We start from the raw sequence: 21,209 nt of genomic DNA, 5'->3' as shown, positions 1-21,209 counted from the left end.
TATTTAAGTTCGATAAAGAGAGGATTTATCGATTAGTCCTTAAAACTGTTCACGACCAAATGATAGCTGTTAATAAGGACGACAGCTTCTATCGAGCATAGGTCGCTGTAGGCCATATGGGTTGGTTGTCCTCTTAACCAAGGAGTGTGGAGACACTGGTATGGCATACAGGTGAGATGTAAGGGTACATCATCATTGAACGTGACCAACTCCAGAGTATTCTGCTGTCGAGAATGTCTCTGATGGGATATAGGTATAAGTGTCCCTTAGACTTGAGATCGCCTCAGTGACTTGCAAGCAACTCACTGTGCTTTGGTACTGGACTAACTGAATTTCTAATTCAGGGACGGAAGGCTTCTGGGCACAGTCAAGTACTTGCGAAGTCAGAGTGTGATCGAGATGGGATTGACCACTCCAAGAGTTGGAGAAGAATGAGTCGCTGTATTTCAATTTAGCAAAACCTTGGCCAGGGTAATCCATCAGATGGATTTGATATTTTGAAATACAATGTGGACAACCTGATCAGAGTTGACAGTTGACTCTGGGGTGTCCTATGATCATTTTGGTCAAGGGGATGAATTATATGAAAACTATATCCGCATGGGTTCTAAGGATGTTGTTCTACACATTCGACCTATCCGGTCGTCGGGTACCATTGCTAGATGGTCACTTCGATTGGTAAGAATTTATTCCTGTGCTACCGCTTAGGTTCGGACCTATGAGGTCACACACATTAGAGTTCATGATCCGATCGGATGGTTGATCAACGATTAAGAATCGTTCTAGGGTTAAATGATCAATACGATTGACATTTAACCCAGTGCAAGTGTTGCAGGAGGATCGATTAGCAATTCGATTGCTAATTGGCTTAATTTGATTAAGCCAATGGGCTGAGATTAAGTCTAATTAAATAATTTAATTAATTAGTTTGGGCTTGATTGGATCAAGTCCAATTGGTTTATTGGATAAGCCAAGTGCAAGGAAAAACTAGTCCTAGTTCAACTAGGACTTGGGTCAATCTAATTTCTAATTTGATTAGAAAATTAAATCAGATTTAAATCTAATTTAATCTGATTAAATTAGGTTCTTAAATTAAGACCTATTTTAATTGGTTGATCTAATTTTGTTTGATTTGGTTTGGGAAAACCAAATTAAAACAAGTCATAAGACAGAATCCTAGTAAGACTAGGATTCCACCTTGCGCCACATAAGCCTTCCCCACGCCCTCTCTCTTATTCAACGCCAATCTCCACTTATTTTGTGTGACAAAAGCCCTCTCCCAGTCTCTCCCACGTTCACAAAAGGTCTCTCTTCTTTCTTACATGGAAGGTGGTTTGGATCAAATCTAAAAGGAATAAGTTTGGATTTCGAATTCTATGAGATAGAGTTTTAGAAATCCAAAACTCTTTCAATTTTGCACCGAATTTATCCAAATTTTTTTTGGAATTTTTATGGTTTTAGGGTAACATTGTGCACCCTTTTCTGTGATCCATGCATAAAAATATGGAGAGGTGCTCAAGAGTTGGGCGTCCCTTAACTTGCCATGTTTGGATAAGCCTTGACTAGGTGTTTGACCTAGACAAGGACTCTATCATATCTCTCTATAAAATGAGTTTCTTCATGAAAGTTTTGAAGAAGATAGATATTTGAAATACCTTTGTATCATCCAAAAATCAAAGAGAAAGACCTTTGGGTCATGGAGATATAATAGACACAAGTTAGGGTGTCTAGAGAGAGAAACGAGAAGAAGAAGAGGGTCTTCTTCTAGGGTTATTTGTTTTCATATCTTTCCTCCCTCCATCTTGAGTTTTCTGAGAGCATCTCAGATCTGAAACTCCTCCTTCTACTTTTCATCTTTGGAAGAGTCCAAATAAAGAAGAAAGAGGTACTTGATCAACCATCAAAGAAGGATCAGTGCAGTACTAGCATACTGTGTTGATTTCTTGAAGCAGGACGTCTGATCGAGATTCGTGGGCTCGTGTGGATGACTCCTAGAGGCCGGATATGTGTGCGGCTTGCAACATCATCTTCAAGCCCAGATCAGCAAGGTTAGAGCGTCTAACTTGCAAGGTAATAGATCTGATCTATTGTTTAATACATACATTGGATGTGGTATAGAAACATGTTGATATGATCAACATGTAGTTCATGCTATATTTATATATTTTAATTTCTGATTTAATGCTATGTAATAATCATGTAATAAGATTTTAGATCTAGAGATTTTCTAATTTTAAAAAATAAATTTTGATTTATTTTAGTCTTCCACTGTATGATCTTGAAAAAGTTTCAAGATCTAACCCTGAAACCCTAGATCTGGTTCCTACAATTGGTATCAGAGCCCAGATTCTTTATTACATGATTATTTATACATACTTAGATTATTTTTTAGATTAAATCTAATTTATAATCTGATTATTAAATCTAAAATTAAAATTTTTGATCAATCACGAACTGCAAGGTTGTCCTGCTGTAAGGTTTACCCCTTACAGTGCAAAGGTTGTCCTAGTTTGTGTAGATCTATCTTTAATCATGAATTTGTTAGATATGATCTAGATTAAATTTATGATTTATTAGATTTAAAAAAATTTTAAATCTAAAATAAAATCTCTTTGTTAATTAATTTTGTGTAAAGAAATTATTTAAAGTTGAAATTATTTCAATTACATGAACCTGTTTAGATTAGATCTAAAGTAGTTTCATGTTTATCTTGATTATGAATCAAACATGCAATATGGTTGGTAGAATCATATTGTAAAATTATTTTATAAATATGAAAATTATTTTTTGAAAAGCCGAACCCAACCCTCAGCCCAAAACTTAATTAAGAATTAAGAAGTTGTTTGATTAGGTTCTAGGATTGTGAATTGAAGAACCTAAGACACAAACCATAACACATTGGGTTAATGGATTAGTGGGAATTAGGTCCATTAATTGGGTTAGACCTATGGTTAGATTAAAGATGGACTTAATTAGAGAATTGACTAAATCTAATCAATTGTTGTCTTAGATTAGGTCAAGGATTCTCTAGATCAATTACAATAGTTGTAGTTGGTCAAGTCCATGTCTTTAACGAGAACCAAATGGACTTGATTCTTGGCTAAGCAGTCTAGCACGAACTGTTAAGTTGATCTAATCGAAACTAATTAAACCAGTTGGTGTCTAAGGTAAACCAGACCGGTGGTTTTAATTGGGAGCCCGCTTACCTGGCCATTTCTGATGGTGTCTAAGGCAAGCTTTGGCAGACCCTCCCACTGATCGAACTTACCTGACCTCTTGGTGAAATTATGTTTTGATCGGATCACTTGACTATTCGAGCTGACCCATGTCAGCTAGGTAAATCAGTGTGACTGATTTAGGTGCTCCTAGACCAGCCCTGGTCTCCCTTAAGCTGACTTGGTGAAGCCAGTGGGAGGATCATAATAAGTTGGTTCATCTGACCTCATCCTCTAAATTATTTAAATCCTCTAAAATTATTAGGTCCTTAAAATTATAAAGTTATGGAGATAACTGAGTCATAGCCTCCCATTAAGGTGTTTGATAATGAGTCCATTAACTCAATAATCATTGCAGACCCAAAGGCCTGGTGCTTGTTGACTAATGGAATTATCACTCATCATATGACGACTTGGAAGTGTCTCTCTAATGGTGGTTAGGTGAGCCAACCAAAGTTGGGCTTAATCATTCGTTGGTTAGATACACAAAGTATGATCATGTTAATGGTTGGACCTAACCGGATCCTTACAGTGGAGGACAAAGCCTACTGATTAGGTTTCTGGGGTAAAATTAAAATTACTAGAAATTATTTAGAGAAACAATTGGTTATGAACCTACCCTTAGATGTACATGAGTTGGCCAACCAAAGTTGGGCTTGTGTGCAGTCTAAGTGGATTCTAGTACCCGCTAAGGAATTAGGGTAATTCCTCGAATTGAAGGTAGAGGCTACCAATTCGAATAAAATAGTGGGAGAAATCTTTTGATTAAAGTCCAAATCTTTAAGTTTAATGAATCAATTACTAATTAGGTTATGGTTCTCCTTTGTGCAAATATCGCCACTTTCCTATCGCTCCGATCATTGTTGGACAATGATAAGTTGGTGGGACCCAACTTCGATAGTTGGTACCGAAAGTTGAAGATAGTCCTGGAGCATGAACGGATCCTATATGTGATAATGGATCCTGCACCAGAGGAGCCAGCTGCCAATGCACGTGGAACAGTCAGAGACACTTACCAGAAGTGGCTCAGTGATCGGACCACACTGTGCTGTATCATGCTGGCTGCCATGAGCGATGAGTTCAGTCACAAATTCGAGACGGCTCAGCCAAAGGACATGCTTCAAGTGTTGGAGGATGCCTTTGGCACACCCGATGATGTGGAGAGGCACAAGACTAGTTGTGCCATCTTCAACGCCAAAATGCAGGATGGTGCCTCTGTCACTAATCATGTATTGTACATGATCGAGCTGATGGAACGATTGAGCAAGCTCGGCTTTTTCTTGCATGAGCAGCTTGGGAAAGATGCAATACTGAACTCGCTGCCCAAGTCTTGTCTCCCATTCCTCACTCATTATAGAATGACAAAGCCTGAAGTAAACTACCATGGGTTATTGGGGTTGCTTCAGAACTTTGAGAAGGATCACCAACTCCTCAAGGAGTCGGTGAACTCAGTGGGAGGTTCATCTTCTGGTTCTCGACCCTTTGAGAAAGGAAAGAAGAACAAGAAGAAGAAAGTCAAGAAGGTGCAAGTTCAGGCTGGGACATCTGTGCAGAGCCAGACCAAAAAGATCAAGCCTGATAAGAGTCTATTCTACTGGCAAGCACCCTAGATTGGATAGTGTGTCAGATATCTACTTTTGGCACTGTAAGCTAGGTCATATAAACAAGAACATAATAAATAGGTTGACTCAAGAGGGAATCCTCGAAGTCCGTGATTGTGAATCACTTCTAACCTGTGAGTTCTGTCTTCTTGGTAAAATGACCAAGTCACCTTTTACTGGAAAAGGTGAGAGAGCTACTGAGCTCTTGGGCCTAGTACATACTGATGTTTGCAAGCCCATGAGCACCAGTGCTAGAGGTGGATATTTTTACTTCATAACTTTCATGGATGACCTATCCTGATATGGATATGTCTATCTGATGAAACATAAGTCAGATTCATTTGAAATGTTCAAATGATTTCGAAGTGAAGTAGAAAAACAAACTGGGAAGAGTATTAAAACTCTTCGATCTGATCGAGGAGAAGAATACCTTTCTAGTGAATTTCTCACATATCTAGGAGAGAATGGGATTCTCTCTCAATGGACTCCTCCAGGAACACCACAGCATAATGGTGTGTTTGAAAGGAGGAATCGGACTCTGTTAGACATGGTCCGATCCATGATGGGTTTTGCTAGCTTGCCGATATCCTTCTGGGGATATGCACTTGAATCGACCTGTTATCTGTTAAATAGACTTTCAAGTAAGTCTGTAATTAAGACTCCATATGAGATATAGACAGGACGTAAGCCAGCACTTTCACACCTTAGGGTCTGGGGGTGCCCGGCCTATGTCAAATGATTAGTCACAGACAAACTTGGACCTAGGTCTGACAAATGCTCATTCATAGGGTATCCCAAAGAGACAAAAGGATATTTTTTCTACCATGCTGATGAACAAAAGGTGTTCGTCAGCCTTAAGGCAATCTTTTTAGAAAAAGAGTTCCTTGGTGAAGGAATCATTGCCTCTAAGGTTGAACTTGATGAAGTTCAACAGGTAGAAGGACCGACACCAATAGCTGAACCTGAGTCAGATATGATTAGATCAGATTCGGAGCTCAATATACCTGCACCATTAAGGCGATCCGGTAGAGTACCGCGTCAGTCGGACAGATACTATGGTTTCTTGGTCCGAGACGGTGATCCCATCGAACTTGATGAGAATAATAAGGATCCGATCACCTATATGGATGTAATGCAGAGACCTGATTTCGAGAAATGGCTTGAAGCCATGAAATCTGAAATGGAGTCCATGAAGGTCAACGATGTATGGACATTGGTTGACCCACCTGAAGGGGTTAAACCCATTGGGTGTAAATGGGTCTTCAAAAGGAAGAGGGCGCAGACGGAAAGGTGGAGACCTATAAAGCCCGTCTGGTCACCAAGGGGTATCGTCAACGTTATGGTATTGACTATGACGAGACGTTTTCCCCTGTGACAATGCTCAAATCCATTCGGATAATGCTTGCAATAGCTGCCCATCTGGATTATGAGATCTAGCAGATGGATGTAAAGACAGCTTTCCTGAATGGAGAGCTGACTGAAGAGGTGTATATGATACAACCTGAGGGGTTTACATCCACAGATGAGTCCAAGGTGTGCAAGCTTCAGAGATCCATTTATGGATTGAAGCAAGCTTCTCGGAGTTGGAACATGCATTTTGATAAGGTGATCAAAACGTATGGCTTCATTAAGAATGGAGAAGAGCCCTGCATCTATAAATGGGCAAATGGTCCAGTTGTGGTATTCCTTATCTTGTACATGGATGACATTCTCTTAATCGGGAATGACATCCCCGCACTACAGGGAATAAAAGTTTGGTTGTCATCACAGTTCTCCATGAAGGGCTTGGGTGAAGCATCCTACATCCTAGGGATGAAGATCTATAGGGATAGATCTAAAAGGATGCTTGGATTATCCCAGTCCATGTACATAGACACTGTGCTGAAGAGGTTCAGCATGGAGAATTTCAAGAAGGGCTATCTACCGATAGGCCATGGAATTTCTCTCTTTAAGAAGGATTGTCCGACAACTCCTGAAAAGAGAGAGCGTATGAGTAGAGTCCCATATGCTTCAGCCGTGGGATCTATCATGTACGCCATGACATGTACAAGACCAGATGTGGTATACTCACTAGGAGTAGTGAGTAGATACCAATCTGATCCTGGAGAAAATCACTGAAAAGTGGTTAAAGCCATCCTTAAGTATTTGAGAAATACTAAGGACCAATGGTTGGTTTATGGCAAGTCAGATCTGAAACTTATGGGGTTCACAGACTCCAGCTTCCAATCTGACCATGATGACAGCAGGAGCGTGTTGGGTTATATCTTTACTCTGAATGGTGGAGCCATCTGCTGGAAGAGTTCCAAGCAGCATATTGTGGCAGACTCTGTTTGTGAAGCAGAGTACATCGCAGCATCGGATGCCGCGAAGGAAGCTGTGTGGCTAAGGAAATTCATCACCGAGCTCGGAGTAGCACCCTCCCTCGATGGTCCAGTCCTGCTCTACTGCGACAGCACTGGTGCCATAGCTCAAGTGAAGGAACCCAAAGCACATCAACGGACGAAGCACATCTTGCACCGCTTCCACCTGGTCTGAGAGAACGTCGACCTTCAGAAGATCGACGGAAAGGAGAACCTAGCTGACCCCTTCACTAAAGCCCTGGTGATAAAGGAGTTCGACAACCACAAGTCGAAGATGGGTATTAGATACTGTGCCGAGTGGCTTTAGGACAAGTGGGAGTTGTTGGAAAATATGTCCCAAAAGTCAATCGTCAAGCTGTTGACGGTTGAGCAACCAAGTATTGTAATTGATTTGTTAATAAATAAAATATATTTGGCATCTTCATCATAAGCTTTCATCTTCTAATGAACTCCGTTGTTATGATGAAGTCCTTAGGACTATTTAAGTTCGATAAAGAGAGGATTTATCGATTAGTCCTTAAAACTGTTCACGACCAAATGATAAGCTGTTAATAAGGACGACAGCTTCTATCGAGCATAGGTCGCTGTAGGCCATATGGGTTGGTTGTCCTCTTAATCAAGGAGTGTGGAGACACTGGTATGGCATACAGGTGAGATGTAAGGGTACATCATCATTGAATGCGACCAACTCCAGAGTATTCTGCTGTCGAGAATGTCTCTGATGGGATATAGGTATAAGTGTCCCTTGGACTTGAGATCGCCTCAGTGACTTACAAGCAACTCACTGTGCTTTGGTACTGGACTAACTGAATTTTTAATTCAGGGACGGAAGGCTTCTGGGCACAGTCAAGTACTTGTGAAGTCAGAGTGTGATCGAGATGGGATTGACCACTCCAAGAGTGGGAGAAGAATGAGTCGCTGTATTTCAATTTAGCAAAATCTTGGCCAGGATAATCCATCAGATGGATTTGATATTTTGAAATACAATATGGACAACCTGATCAGAGTTGACAGTTGAACTCTGGGGTGTCCTATGATCATTTTGGTCAAGGGGATGAATTATATGAAAACTATATCCGCATGGGTTCTAAGGATGTTGTTCTACACATTCGACCTATCCGGTCGTCGGGTATCATTGCTAGATGGTCACTTTGATTGGTATAGGAATTTATTCCTGTCCTACCGACTTAGGTTCGGATCTATGAGGTCACACACATTAGAGTTCATGATCCGATCGGATAGTTGATCGACGATTAAGAATCGTTCTAGGGTTAAATGATCAATACGATTGACATTTAACCCAGTGCAAGTATTGCAGGAGGATCGATTAGCAATTCGATTGCTAATTGGCTTAATTTGATTAAGCCAATGGGCTGAGATTAAGTCTAATTAAATATAATTTAATTAGATTTAGTTTGGGCTTGATTGGATCAAGTCCAATTAGTTTATTGGATAAGCCAAGTGCAAGGAAAAACTAGTCCTAGTTCAACTAGGACTTGGGTCAATCTAATTTCTAATTTGATTAGAAGATTAAATCAGATTTAAATCTAATTTAATCTGATTAAATTAGGTTCTTAATTAGGTTAAGACCTATTTTAATTAGGTTGATCTAATTTTGGTTTGATTTGATTTGGGAAACCAAATTAAAATAAGTCATAAGATAGAATCCTAGTAAGACTAGGATTCCACCTTGCGCCACATAAGCCTTCCCCACGCCCTCTCTCTTATTCAATGCCAATCTTCACTTATTTTGTGCGACAAAAGCCCTCTCCCAGGTCTCTCCCACGTGCACAAAAGGTTTCCTATCTTCTTTCTTACATGGAAGGTGGTTTGGATCAAATCAAAAAAGAATAAGTTTGGATTTCAAATTCTATGAGATAGAGTTTTAGAAATCCAAAACTCTTTCAATTTTGCACCGAATTTATCCAAATTTTTTTTAAAATTTTTATAGCTTTTAGGGTATACATTATTCACCCTTTTCTAGTAATCCATACATGAAAATATGGAGGAGGTGCTCAAGAGTTGGGCGCCCCTTAACTTGCCATGTTTGGATAAGCCTTGACTAGGTATTTGACCTAGACAAGGACTCCATCATATCTCTATGTATAAAATGAGTTTCTTCATGAAATTTTTGAAGAAGATAGATATTTTAGAGACCTTTGTGCCATCAAAAGATCAAAGAGAAATACCTTTGGGTCGTGGAGATATAATAGATACAAGTTAGGGTGTCTAGAGAGAGAAACGAGAAGAAGAAGAGGGTCTTCTTCTAAGGTTATTTGTTTTCATATCTTTCCTCCCTCCATCTTGAGTTTCCTGAGAGCATCTCAGATCTGAAACTCCTCCTTCTACTTTTTATCTTTGGAAGAGTCCAAATCAAGAAGAAGGAGGCACCTGATCAACCATCAAAGAAGGATCAGTGCAGTACTAGCATACTGTGCTGATTTTCTGAAGCAGGACTTCTGATCGAGATTCGTGGGCTCGTGTGGACGACTCCTAGAGGCCGGATGCGTGTGCGGCTTGCAACATCATCGTCAAGCTCAGATCAGTGAGGTTAGAGCGTCTAACTTGCAAGGTAATAGATCTGATCTATTGTTTAATACATACATTAGATGTGGTATAGAAACATGTTGATATGATCAACATGTAGTTCATGCTATATTTATATATTTTAATTTATGATTTAATGCTATATAATAATCATGTAATAGGATCTTAGATCTAGAGATTTTCTAGTTTTAAAAAATAAATTTTGATTTATTTTAGTCTTCCGCTGTATGATCTTGAAAAAGTTTCAAGATCTAACCCTGAAATTCTAGATCTGGTTCCTTCAATGTCTCCCCGTCAAACACCCCAGCCGAACTCCGACCGATAGGCCCGAACCCCCTGGCAGGCCACGGCAACAGCCACGACTCTGCTCCACCTCCTGCGATGGATTCCACGTGGCCCCGTCACTCCCTGACAGGCCGTAATAATGGCCATGGTTCTGCTCCACCCCCTGCGGCAGACCCTACGCATCTCCATTACTCTCTGGTAGGCCGTACTAACAGCCACGATTCTGCTCCACTCCCTGCGGTGGATCCTGTGCGGTTCCACCACTCCCTGACGAGTCGCAACAATGGACGCCGCTCCACTCCCCGCAACTGATTCCACGTGGTGAGCCACGATGACAGCCACGACTCCGCCCCATTACTCTTCATGATAAATTCCTCTTGATCATGGGCAGCCCACTACCAGACGGTTACAGATGTTGCTATCAGCTTGCTGCCCCCTCCACCTATAAAAAGGGGACCCCAGATATGTTATTCTATAAGCTCTCATTTTTACCTAGAAACTCTACTAAAATTTTCGTTCGAGCACTCCATTCTTGTTGAGGCAGAGAACTGACTTGAGCGTCGGAGGGTCTTGCCAGAGCAACCCCACCTCCGATTTAGACTTCTTTTGCTGGTCCCGATGGCGACCACGACTCCAGCTTCTCCGATGCAGGCAGATTTTTGCACCAACAGATCCTATTCTTTTTTTCGAATATTCCGTTGAGCTGAGGTGTTCCGAGAGGAGTCTATTGAGAGACTATACCATTATCCTTAAGATATTTCAAAAATTTTTGACTAAAATATTCACCTTCTCGATCAGATCGAAGAACCTTAATGGGCTTATTTGTTTATTTTTCTACTTCATTTTTTAATTTTTGAAACTTTTCAAAGACCTTAGATTTGTGTTTCATCAGATACACATACCCATATCTAGACAAATCATCAATAAAAGTTATGAAGTAGCTGTAACCACCTTTGGCCTATACATCAAATGACCCACATACATCGGTGTGTATCAGGGCAAGTAACTCAGTGGCCCTTTCCCCATATCCTACAAAGGGTAACTTGGTCATTTTTTCTCAAAAGCAAGATTCACAAGCTCGATATGGCTTTGGATGAAGAGAGCCAAGGATCTCATCTCTTTTCAATTTATTTATCCTATCCTCTCCAATATGGCCTAGTCTATGATACCATAAGTACTTCTGATTAATTTTATCTCTAGATCTCTTTTGACCTAAAGCACTCACTATTTGCTTGTTCAAATTCATATTCACATCAACATGCAAGTAATACAGACTGTCAATTAAAAGATCACCTGCAATCAATTTATTTTATAAATAAATGGAATAAAAATTTTTATTGAAATTAAATTCAAAATCTTCCTGTGCTATAGCATAAATACGAAAATCAAATTCTGACTAGCTACAGAAACAAAATAATAGTCTTTTAAATTTAATCTAAAATTCAACAGTAATCGAAAAAGATAAGTGCCAACGGCTTCTGCAACAACTTTTGCTCCATTACAGATCCGAAGGATCATGTCACCTTCCTTCAATCTCCTACTTTCTATTAGACTCTGTATTGAGGTACATATATGAGTACTCAAACCAGAGTCTAATACCCAACTAAAAATAGAAAAAATTATAAGGTTAGATTCAATTACGAGCATACCTTCTGAAGGTTTATCATCTTTCTTGATCTTTAGACTCTCCAGGTAGAGTGGACAGTTCCTCCTCTAGTGGCCTTGAATATCACAGTGGAAATACTTTTTCTTTACTTCAGCCTTCTTTGGAACATCCTTCTTTGGCTTGCTCTCTTTCTTCCGCTACTTAGTAGATTTGTTCTTCTTCTTCCAACTAGACTTTCTCTTGGAAGAAGTCTACTCCACAGTGAGAACAGTACCCCTTGAACTCTTTAAGATTTCTTTCGTAGTAACCAACATATTGACCAGTTCGGATATAGTGCAATCAAGTTTTTTCATATAAAAATTTATAATAAATTGACTATATAAACTCATAAGGGATTGAAGGATCAAATCCATCTGTAATTTTTTTTGCATATTAAACCTGAGCTTTCCAAGCTCCTCAATGTCCTTGATTATTATCATACAATGCTCATGGATTTACTGTCTTTCATGCATCTTCAAATTGAAGAGTCTTTTGAACACTTCGAAGCATGTTGTACGGCTCTGCTCACCATACAATTCTTATAGATGAGTGATCATGGTCTTGGCAGTGGGCATATACTCATGCTAACCTTGCAACTCATTTGATATAGATGCCAGCACATAGCACTTGACCTGACTGTCTTCATCCATTCACTTTTTATAAGCAACTCTTTGCTCAGCAGCAGGATGGTTTGGTAACACTAAGGGTTTCTGGTTGAGTACATGACCTAATTTTTTATAAGTTAAGACAATCTTGAGGTTTCTTAGCCGGTGTTTATAGTTTATTTCGATCAAACGATTGGATTCAAGGATGTAGGCTAGAGGATTCGAGGTTGACATTATTTAACTATGAGAGTAGAGATTTAAGTTAGACTTTTATATTTTTAAAATTATATTTACTTCTAGGGACTTTAAGATGCAAACAATGACTCTCACTAATTTTTTCAGATCTCTCCACTCCTCGGGTAGGAAACAAAAATTCTAATGTGACAAATAGATTTTTAGTGGGTGTTGCGGTCTCACCAATGTTATGTACTTCACCTAACAGTTATTGAGAATATGCACACCGATACATGGACAACTCTTTACCCAGATGCTTCTCTAAGCATATTGCAGTGATTTGGTTTCTAAGTCATACGAGCTCACCAAACAATTATTGACCACACTTCTTAGTTAAACCAGATCCACCATTCACAAGCAGGTGCAAGACCGTCATTGGGTCTCTCACCTAATAGTTATTGGACTCAACCCCATCCTCATCCTAGAGCAACTCTTTACTAATAAAGTGGTTGCATATTTTTGGTACAACTGAACTACTATAACCAACCGAGAATAATCAACACCAGTAGTACGCCCGCACATCTACAATAGTGAAAAATCTATGGACTTAATATTTATAGAGAAGTTTAGATTTAGGTCTCATCTAATCAGTCATCATATGGTCGATCTAATTGGCATAGGCTAAATCAAAATGCCAAGCAACCTTATTCAAGAATCAATCTTCTAAATTGGTCAGATAAATGGAGATCGATGGGGGTCCCCTCATTGCTTTTCTTAGACACCAATAAATTGGTCAGATCAGCTAACGGAACCAATTAAATAACCACCTCTTAATTACTTATCTTAGACACCAATAGGTCAATTGGTCCAAATAGATTAGCTCAAGCGAATCAGGCTCAAGCCATCGAGATGAATTATGTCCTTAGGTTAATCAATTTTACATATGGGATTCACTCATTTTGATCAACAATAATTGCTTGATCATATAACTTAATTGATCTAATCCTCATTAACACTTGACTCAGTTTGATCAATTACTTAATTAAATTAAACCGATAACATTCAAATCAAAAATCTTAGATATAATCTAATTAAATAACCTAATTTTTTGATTTTTTCATAACCAAAATTCTCATACATAAACATAAATTTTAGATTCCAAAGCTAAATTTTATATATAAATTCTTTGCATGAAAGGTAAGTTTTAAATCATGAAACTAATTTTCAGATTTAATATACAAACATATATCTCATATATGTGTGTAAAATTTAGATCTAAATAAAATTTAGATCATAACATGATATCATATATCTCATATACAAATCATGAATTATATTAAAAATAATTTTTTGATCTTAATATGCAATCATATATCTCATATATGAATTATGAATTAGATCAAATTAAATTTTAGATTTACACATGCATCTACATATTACATGATTATAAACTAGAAACCATTCTAGAACAAAATTCAAATTTATACATACTTTCACATATCAACTATATATTCTAAAATTAAATCTAAAATAAATTTTAGATTCAAAATACTCATCCATATATCTCAAGTATAAAAAAAAATTAAATTTTAAATTTTTTTTCAAAATATATATGTCAATTTCATGCATATAAATCAGTGGCTCTGATACCACTGTTGGATTTTCTATGTCGGGGCATGCATATATGTTTCAAAATTTTTTTTCTAAATATCATAGTGAAATAAAAAATTAAAATATTTTTTAATCTACATCATGCATGTATAAAACATAAACTACTAGGATCTACTTCATATGTTGAAATTGAATATATGATCGAATCACGTACATGTTTCATAATTTTTTTCTTCAAATCTAGATCTGAAAGAGAAGAGGCTCTCTCTTAGCCATGTAAGTATCTGACCTCTATAAATATTCATTCAGGATCAGCTTAGAATAGTCCTCTTTAATATTGATTTTTTTCTCTAAAAAAATCAACCTACAAATCTGAATGAAACCTGGATCGCGATCAACTCTTTGATCCTTTTCTTGATCTTCTTCTTTTCTTATCTTGCTTTTCTTTTATAAATTATGGAGCAACTAGAGACTAAAAATAACAAGCAATAGGGGATGCCCAAACACCTTTGGGTGTTGAAGATGGAGGATGCCCAAGGTATGGGCATTGGATCTCCAAGGGAGAAGAGAAAGAGAGGGCGTGGGCTCTTCAAGGGAGGCATGGGGCTACTGGTTGAAGTACCTAGAGACCTTAGAGAAGGCTCCTTTAAATAGACATAAGATTTGAATTCTATTCAAAATCAAACAACCACTTAATACAAGTCCTACTTGCATTAGGAGTCCTTATTCCTTTAGTTATTTGACTCCCTTTAGGAGATCCTTTAGGCACCAACTATAAGAGCCTTTGCACCTACAAATACACACCCAACAGGGCACCCATGGGATGCCCCATAATGGTTCTACATACCTTCTAATAGGTGGACATGCCTAACTTGATCAAGTCAAGTGGCGTCCAATGAAAGCTATTAAGGAAATTAATTAAGGAGTTGAACCCATAATTCATTTGATCCAAAACCTTAGGCACCCAATAATTAGAGCCTAATAAATTTAATTCATTTAGATTATTAGCAGATAATTAAATTTAAATTAATTTTATCAAATAAAAAATTCAAATATAAAGAAAAAATTAGATCCAACCATGTGCTAGCAAGATTATCCTGAATCCCATAAGGTTTTTCTAAGCCCAATTGAGACTTCATAAGCCCAATTGCTTGTTTCAGGTCTAATCTCTTTATTGTGTGACCCCATAGGTTCAATTCTATCTGATGGTGAGATATACAATAATCTTTATCATAATATCACTGAAACTCTTTTCAATGGATCGAAATAATTTCACTCTAACTCATCAAGTATTGTCGATCCTGAGCAACCCTAATGAGCTCTCATAATCCATTAGTGACACCTAGCAGTATGTAATGGCAACCCAATAGAACTGAAAAAGAATCTCAAGGTGTAGTTCGCATGTGATTCAGTCCCTCTATCATGAGTTTCGACTAGATGGCAGGTCATAGATAAATCATCAAATCTCATCATCAGTCACATGATAGATTCGATCAGTCCAAGTCTAATTGTGATCATTATAAAAATTCTTTTCCATCAATCACACTGCTGTGGCCATAAACTCTTAGACTTAGCCTCTTAAATCTTATAAGACTACTCCTTTCTATCAAGATCAATAAATTCTATCTTGATGTGCACTCTACTCCTACAGTGGATCAACTGTCACCAACATCCACTATAAGGGCTCATTGAGATCTTATTTATATGTCAGTCAAACTTTAGTAGCCTCATTGCGAGTAGTCATACCATCACAGATCAAAGGACTATTTACACAACTACAGTATCAAGACAATCACTGACGATCGAGTAGAAATCTAAGTGATCTCTTGTATGGTCACGCTCAGTACTAGTTATTTTCTAATAACTATCCATACTCGTCTCTTAGTGTCTCTACACTGTAGATCAGAGACTCATCTATTTCGAAGAAAGCGATCTGTGCATCGATCTATCCGGATCGATCACCATCCTCATGATGATGCTATGATTGAGAGTATTTAGGAATTAAATACATGTCTCTAATTCTTAATACTTTGAGAATATGTATCGAAATATTAATTTCATAGATGATTCAAAAATACATCACACTTAAATAAAAAATAAACTTGCCCTTTTATTGATCAAATCAATATATTAAGTATAAAATTATGTCCTAGCTTTATTATAATGTATCAGCCATATTGGCTTCTAGGACATACATCTAACAATCCTCTATGGACTTGGTTCTCAACTTATTTGAGAGCTTATGAAATTCTCTCCATCAGAAATACTTAAAGTTGAGATTGGAAAATCAATGTGTTGTTCGATGACAACAAGGGGCATATCTAGTTCGGTTCCTTCTTGTGGTTATAGGCAAGCTAATTAGAGAGATCCTAGATCGCATCGATGGCTTCTTCATGTAAGTTTTATTACTCATTAAAGTTCTTATATTATGGTATCAAAGTCATACAGATTATTTGGCTTGAAGATTGAAGTCTTTATATCCATATAAAGATTTTATGGATATAGATCTGACCGACCACATTGGTCGGTTGCTAGTGATCAGAGTCGTCATGATTAGGACCCATTCCTAGATTCCATAAAGGACTTATGATATTTTTATTATTTATTTATTTTTAAAGGGATTGAAATTATTGTGTAAATAAATAAATAATAAATAAAATAAAAATAGTGGGATGAAAAGGAGGGTGATGGTGGCTCTCTCGCCACCATGCACCTCCCTCTTCCATTCAAGATGGTCGGATTCTGGAACTCCTCCGACAGCCGTCACACCAAGCTGCCATGCCAGTTTCTGATCTTTGGCAACAACTGTTCAAGAAATAAAGAAAATAAAAGGGGAAGGAGAGGAAGGACTTACGGGATCTTCGAAAATTGATGGTCCTTCCTCTTGATCATTAGGAAAAATAGGAAAAATGATCAAAGACTTGGGGAGATAGTTGCGGTTTGTCGATTCGGGCTATTTTGATAGTCACCGATCTGGTTTTTGTGGAAGAGGAACTTCATTTTGACAACCCCCTCCACTGATCTCCCATCAATCAACAGATTGGTGGCACACCCATTGAGAAACCAGTGGATGGCCTTGGAGAGAGGGTGGTGGTCCACTGATTTTGGCTTTTCCAATGACCACCAATTGGATCTTTTTTTTTGGGGGGGGCAATCATCGGTTTGGCCTCTCTTTCTCCACTATTCTTCCATTGAATTGCTGGCTCACTGATAGTCAAGACAATTGTCTCAGGCCAGCCATTAGTAGTTGTGGCCTGCTGGTGACTCATTGATTAGCTGGAAGGGGGATGCTGGCCATGGCTTTTAGCACCTCTTGGTTGTGATAGGAAAAAGCGAAGGAAGGATTTGGAAGTAAAGGGAAACAAGTTTTAGGTTTTGGGTTCTGATCCAAAATTTGATTGGACCCAATTAGTTAAAAAAAGATTTTTGTAGTTAAGCCCTTGATAAAGTACTTATTATATAAAGATTCTTATAAAATTATATTTTAATCCCTATAATGAAGTTTATTACATAAAGATCCTTAAATTATTATTTTATCCATGTAATAAAGTTTATTACGTAAAGATCCTCTAATAATTATGATAAGATCCCTATTATATAGTTTTATTATATAATAATCTATAAATTTGTATATTATATGTTTTCTATATGCTATTTAATTTGTTTATATGCAAATAAAGTATTAGAGGCCTATTATCGTATTCTTGATTATGTACTCATGCCATATTTTGTATGCAAAGTTTATTGACATTATTTATAAAGAATTAAATTTTTTTTATTTGATTGATTCGATGCCATCACCAAGGTGACCACAAATATGTAAAATCAAAATTTTTTTATAAAATATATTTTTAGATAAATATAATTACATCTAATAAAGTTTCAATAGTGTCATAATTACATCTAAGCTACTGAAATATTGATTTGCTTCCAAAGGAGCATCTTCATATTCGATGTTTAGACAGATAAAATGGTGAGACTATATGTTGGATTGTGTAACATTTTTATATCCAAAGATATATTGTTTACTTATACCCAATGTGCATATCTTATTAGGTTTACTAGTGATATGATATATCACTAAATAGGTATAGCTACTAATATGTTATGGTACCACCTAAAGGAGAGATATAATAATACACCTGATTACCCACCAAAAGTAAATATAAATTTATTTACTCTGAATAAAGTTTTATTGTTAATTAGTCTCATTTTTTGATGATAACATGAGCTTGTATTATTTGCACTATTAGTTCCCATAATGATCAATAGTAGTATAGAAAAAAATTTTCTTAATGGATCAAATTTTTTGTAATAGAAAGAGAGAATAATGCTTATATTAGAATGTGATGACCTTGATCTGATATTCCAAGTGGATAAATCTTCACCACTTATGGAGAAAAATATACCAAAGCAAAAGAGCATTTATTTTTAAGAAATGGGGGCATTCCAATTGCCTAAGTCTGTTTCAAAAGAAATCTAATGTGGTACATTATGGGATCTATCCCTTCATATCATAAGGCATGTAATTTCTTAGATGTTATGAGCAGTAATTTGTAAGCTCTAATAGGGCAAACAATACAAGAAATTAAGATATTAGCGACGGACATTAGCGACGGTATTTTACCATCGTTAATAGAGGGTATTAGCGATGGCATTACCGACAGCAACACTTTCATCGATAATAATTTATTAAATTTATTAAATTATTTATTAAATTTATTAGCGATGGTGGAAAGATTATTAGCGATGGTGATTACCGTTGTCAATAATCATTAGCGACGATATATTAGCGATGGATTTAACCATCGCAAAAAAAAAAAAAAAAATTTATTCATAAACTTATTAGCAATTGCGAAAAAAGTATTAGCGATGGTTATCACCATCCCTAATATTTTTTTTATTTATTAAACTTATTAGGCAGGAAGCATATTAGCGTTGATATTTATCGTCATTAATAATCTATAATTTTTTTTCTATTTTTCTCTAAATATGATATAATTTTAAAATTTAAAATCTATCTTCATCATTTATTATCTAAATAATTATCATTAGATTATTATCAAAAAATACAACCTCAATCTGATAGTCCTAGCTATGTTGATCAATAAAATTTGATTTCGACAGTTACAAATGACCGTGTGATGATCTGATAGATAGAGACTATTGATGGATCCAAAAACTTACAACGATAATCTTGATGATATTTGTAGTATACTATCAAAATTTTACTTCAATCAGACATTATTATCATGGTCAATTTATTACGAGATAATTTAGACCATTAAATAAAAAATATTTCAATAAAAGATCAAATAGCATCCGATTATAAGGTAATTTTTTAAATAAATGATCTTTGCTACTATTTTGATCATTTGTATAGTGGTGATTATAAAATTCAAACCATGCCTATATGAACGATCTAAAAACTATGTCTCTTGATACTCATTCTTAAAATTCTTATTTATACTTTTGTAAGATCTACTTAACGTAGATGGTTCATATATACGTAGTTTGAATTTTATGATCACCACCATACAATGATTAAAGTAGCAGTAAAGATTATTTATCCAAAAAAATCATCTTAATCGGATGCCATTTGACCTTTTGATCACTCATTTTTATTTAACGATCAAAATCATCTCATGCTAAATTGATCATGATAATGATATTTGATTGAAGAAAAATTTTGATAGTGTGCTACAAATATCATCAAAATTATCATTGTAAGTTTTCAGATCCATCAATAGTCTCTATCTATCAGATCATCATGCGGTCATTTGTGACCATCGAAATTAAATTTTATTGATCGACAGAGCTAAAGCTACCAGATTGAGACGATCTTTTGTGATGATACTCTAACGATAATTATTTAGATAATGAATGATGAAGATGAACTTTAAATTTTAAAATTATATCATATTCAGAGAAAAATAATGATAGATTTTTTATTAATTAGTCTATGATTATTAGCGATGGATTTTTTCATTATTAGCGACGACATTTAGCCATCGCTAGTAACTTTTTTCCTTTCTACCTATTATCTTCACCGTGCGCCCTCATTTTCTCCCACCCTCTTCCTCGCATGCCTTAGTTTTTCCCAACTCCCTTCCCCACACACGTATCATCTTAATCGAGCTCTTCTCTTGCCGTCGACTGCCTCCTCCTTCTCCCCCTGCCACTCTCCTTGACGGATCGACCCCCGGTCGCCTTCTCTTATCGGATCGGGCCGTCAACTACCTCCCCCTTCTCCCCCCATGGCTCTACTTGCTAGATCGGACCCCCTGCCACCTCTCTCTTGTGAGATCGAGCCCCCTGCCACCTCTCCTTACCAGATCAGGCCCCCCGCCGCCTCCCCCCACCTCTTTCCTTGTCGGATCGGCCCCCTGCTGCCTCCCCTTGTCGGATCAGCCTCCCACCCATCCCCTTGTTGGATCGAGCCCCCCGCCACCTCTCCCTTATCGGATCGGGCCCCTTGCCACCTCTCCTTATCGGATCAGCCCCCTGGCCACCTCTCGCCTCCCCGAGCCCCTAGCCACATCCTACCTCCCCGAGCCCCCAACCGCCTCCCCAAGCTCCAAGCCCCCGGCTACCTCCTGCCTCCCTAAGCCCCTGGCCGCCTCCCTTCTCCCCGAGTTCCCAGCTGCGAGCACCCAACCGCCTCCCCGAGCCTCCTACTGTGAGCCCCCAGCCACCTCCTGCCTCCCCAAGGCCCTGACAACTTCCTGCCTCTCCGAGCCTTCGGCTGCCTCCCGCCTCCCCAAGCCCCCAGCTGTGAGCCCTCGATAGCCTCCCACCTCCCTGAGCCCTCGACTGCGAGCCCCTGGATGCCTCCCCTCTCCCCAAGCTCCGACCGTGATCCTACTAAGATAATTGCAATCATCTCTGGGCTCAAGGGCTTCATGAATTTTATGTTCACGCTTTTGGTGACACCACCATGTTTTGAGATTCAACATTATCTGTAATTGAAGTGCTTGATTTATAGATTATTCTAATATTTTTTTCAAATGCAGGGCCACATTTTAATCCTACTGGAAAGGAACATGGGGCACCTGAAGATGAGAATCGTCATGCTGATGATCTTGAAAATGTGATTGCTGGTGAAAATGGTATGATCTTTTTGTCATGGCCACTTTTGATGCTGCATTGTTGTTTCCATAACATTT

The sequence above is a fragment of the Elaeis guineensis genome, chromosome 6 (genome assembly GCF_000442705.2).
Source record: "Elaeis guineensis isolate ETL-2024a chromosome 6, EG11, whole genome shotgun sequence".
NCBI lineage: Eukaryota > Viridiplantae > Streptophyta > Magnoliopsida > Arecales > Arecaceae > Elaeis > Elaeis guineensis.
The sequence above is the reverse complement of the archived record's forward strand: the minus strand, read 5'-3'. Positions refer to the sequence as shown.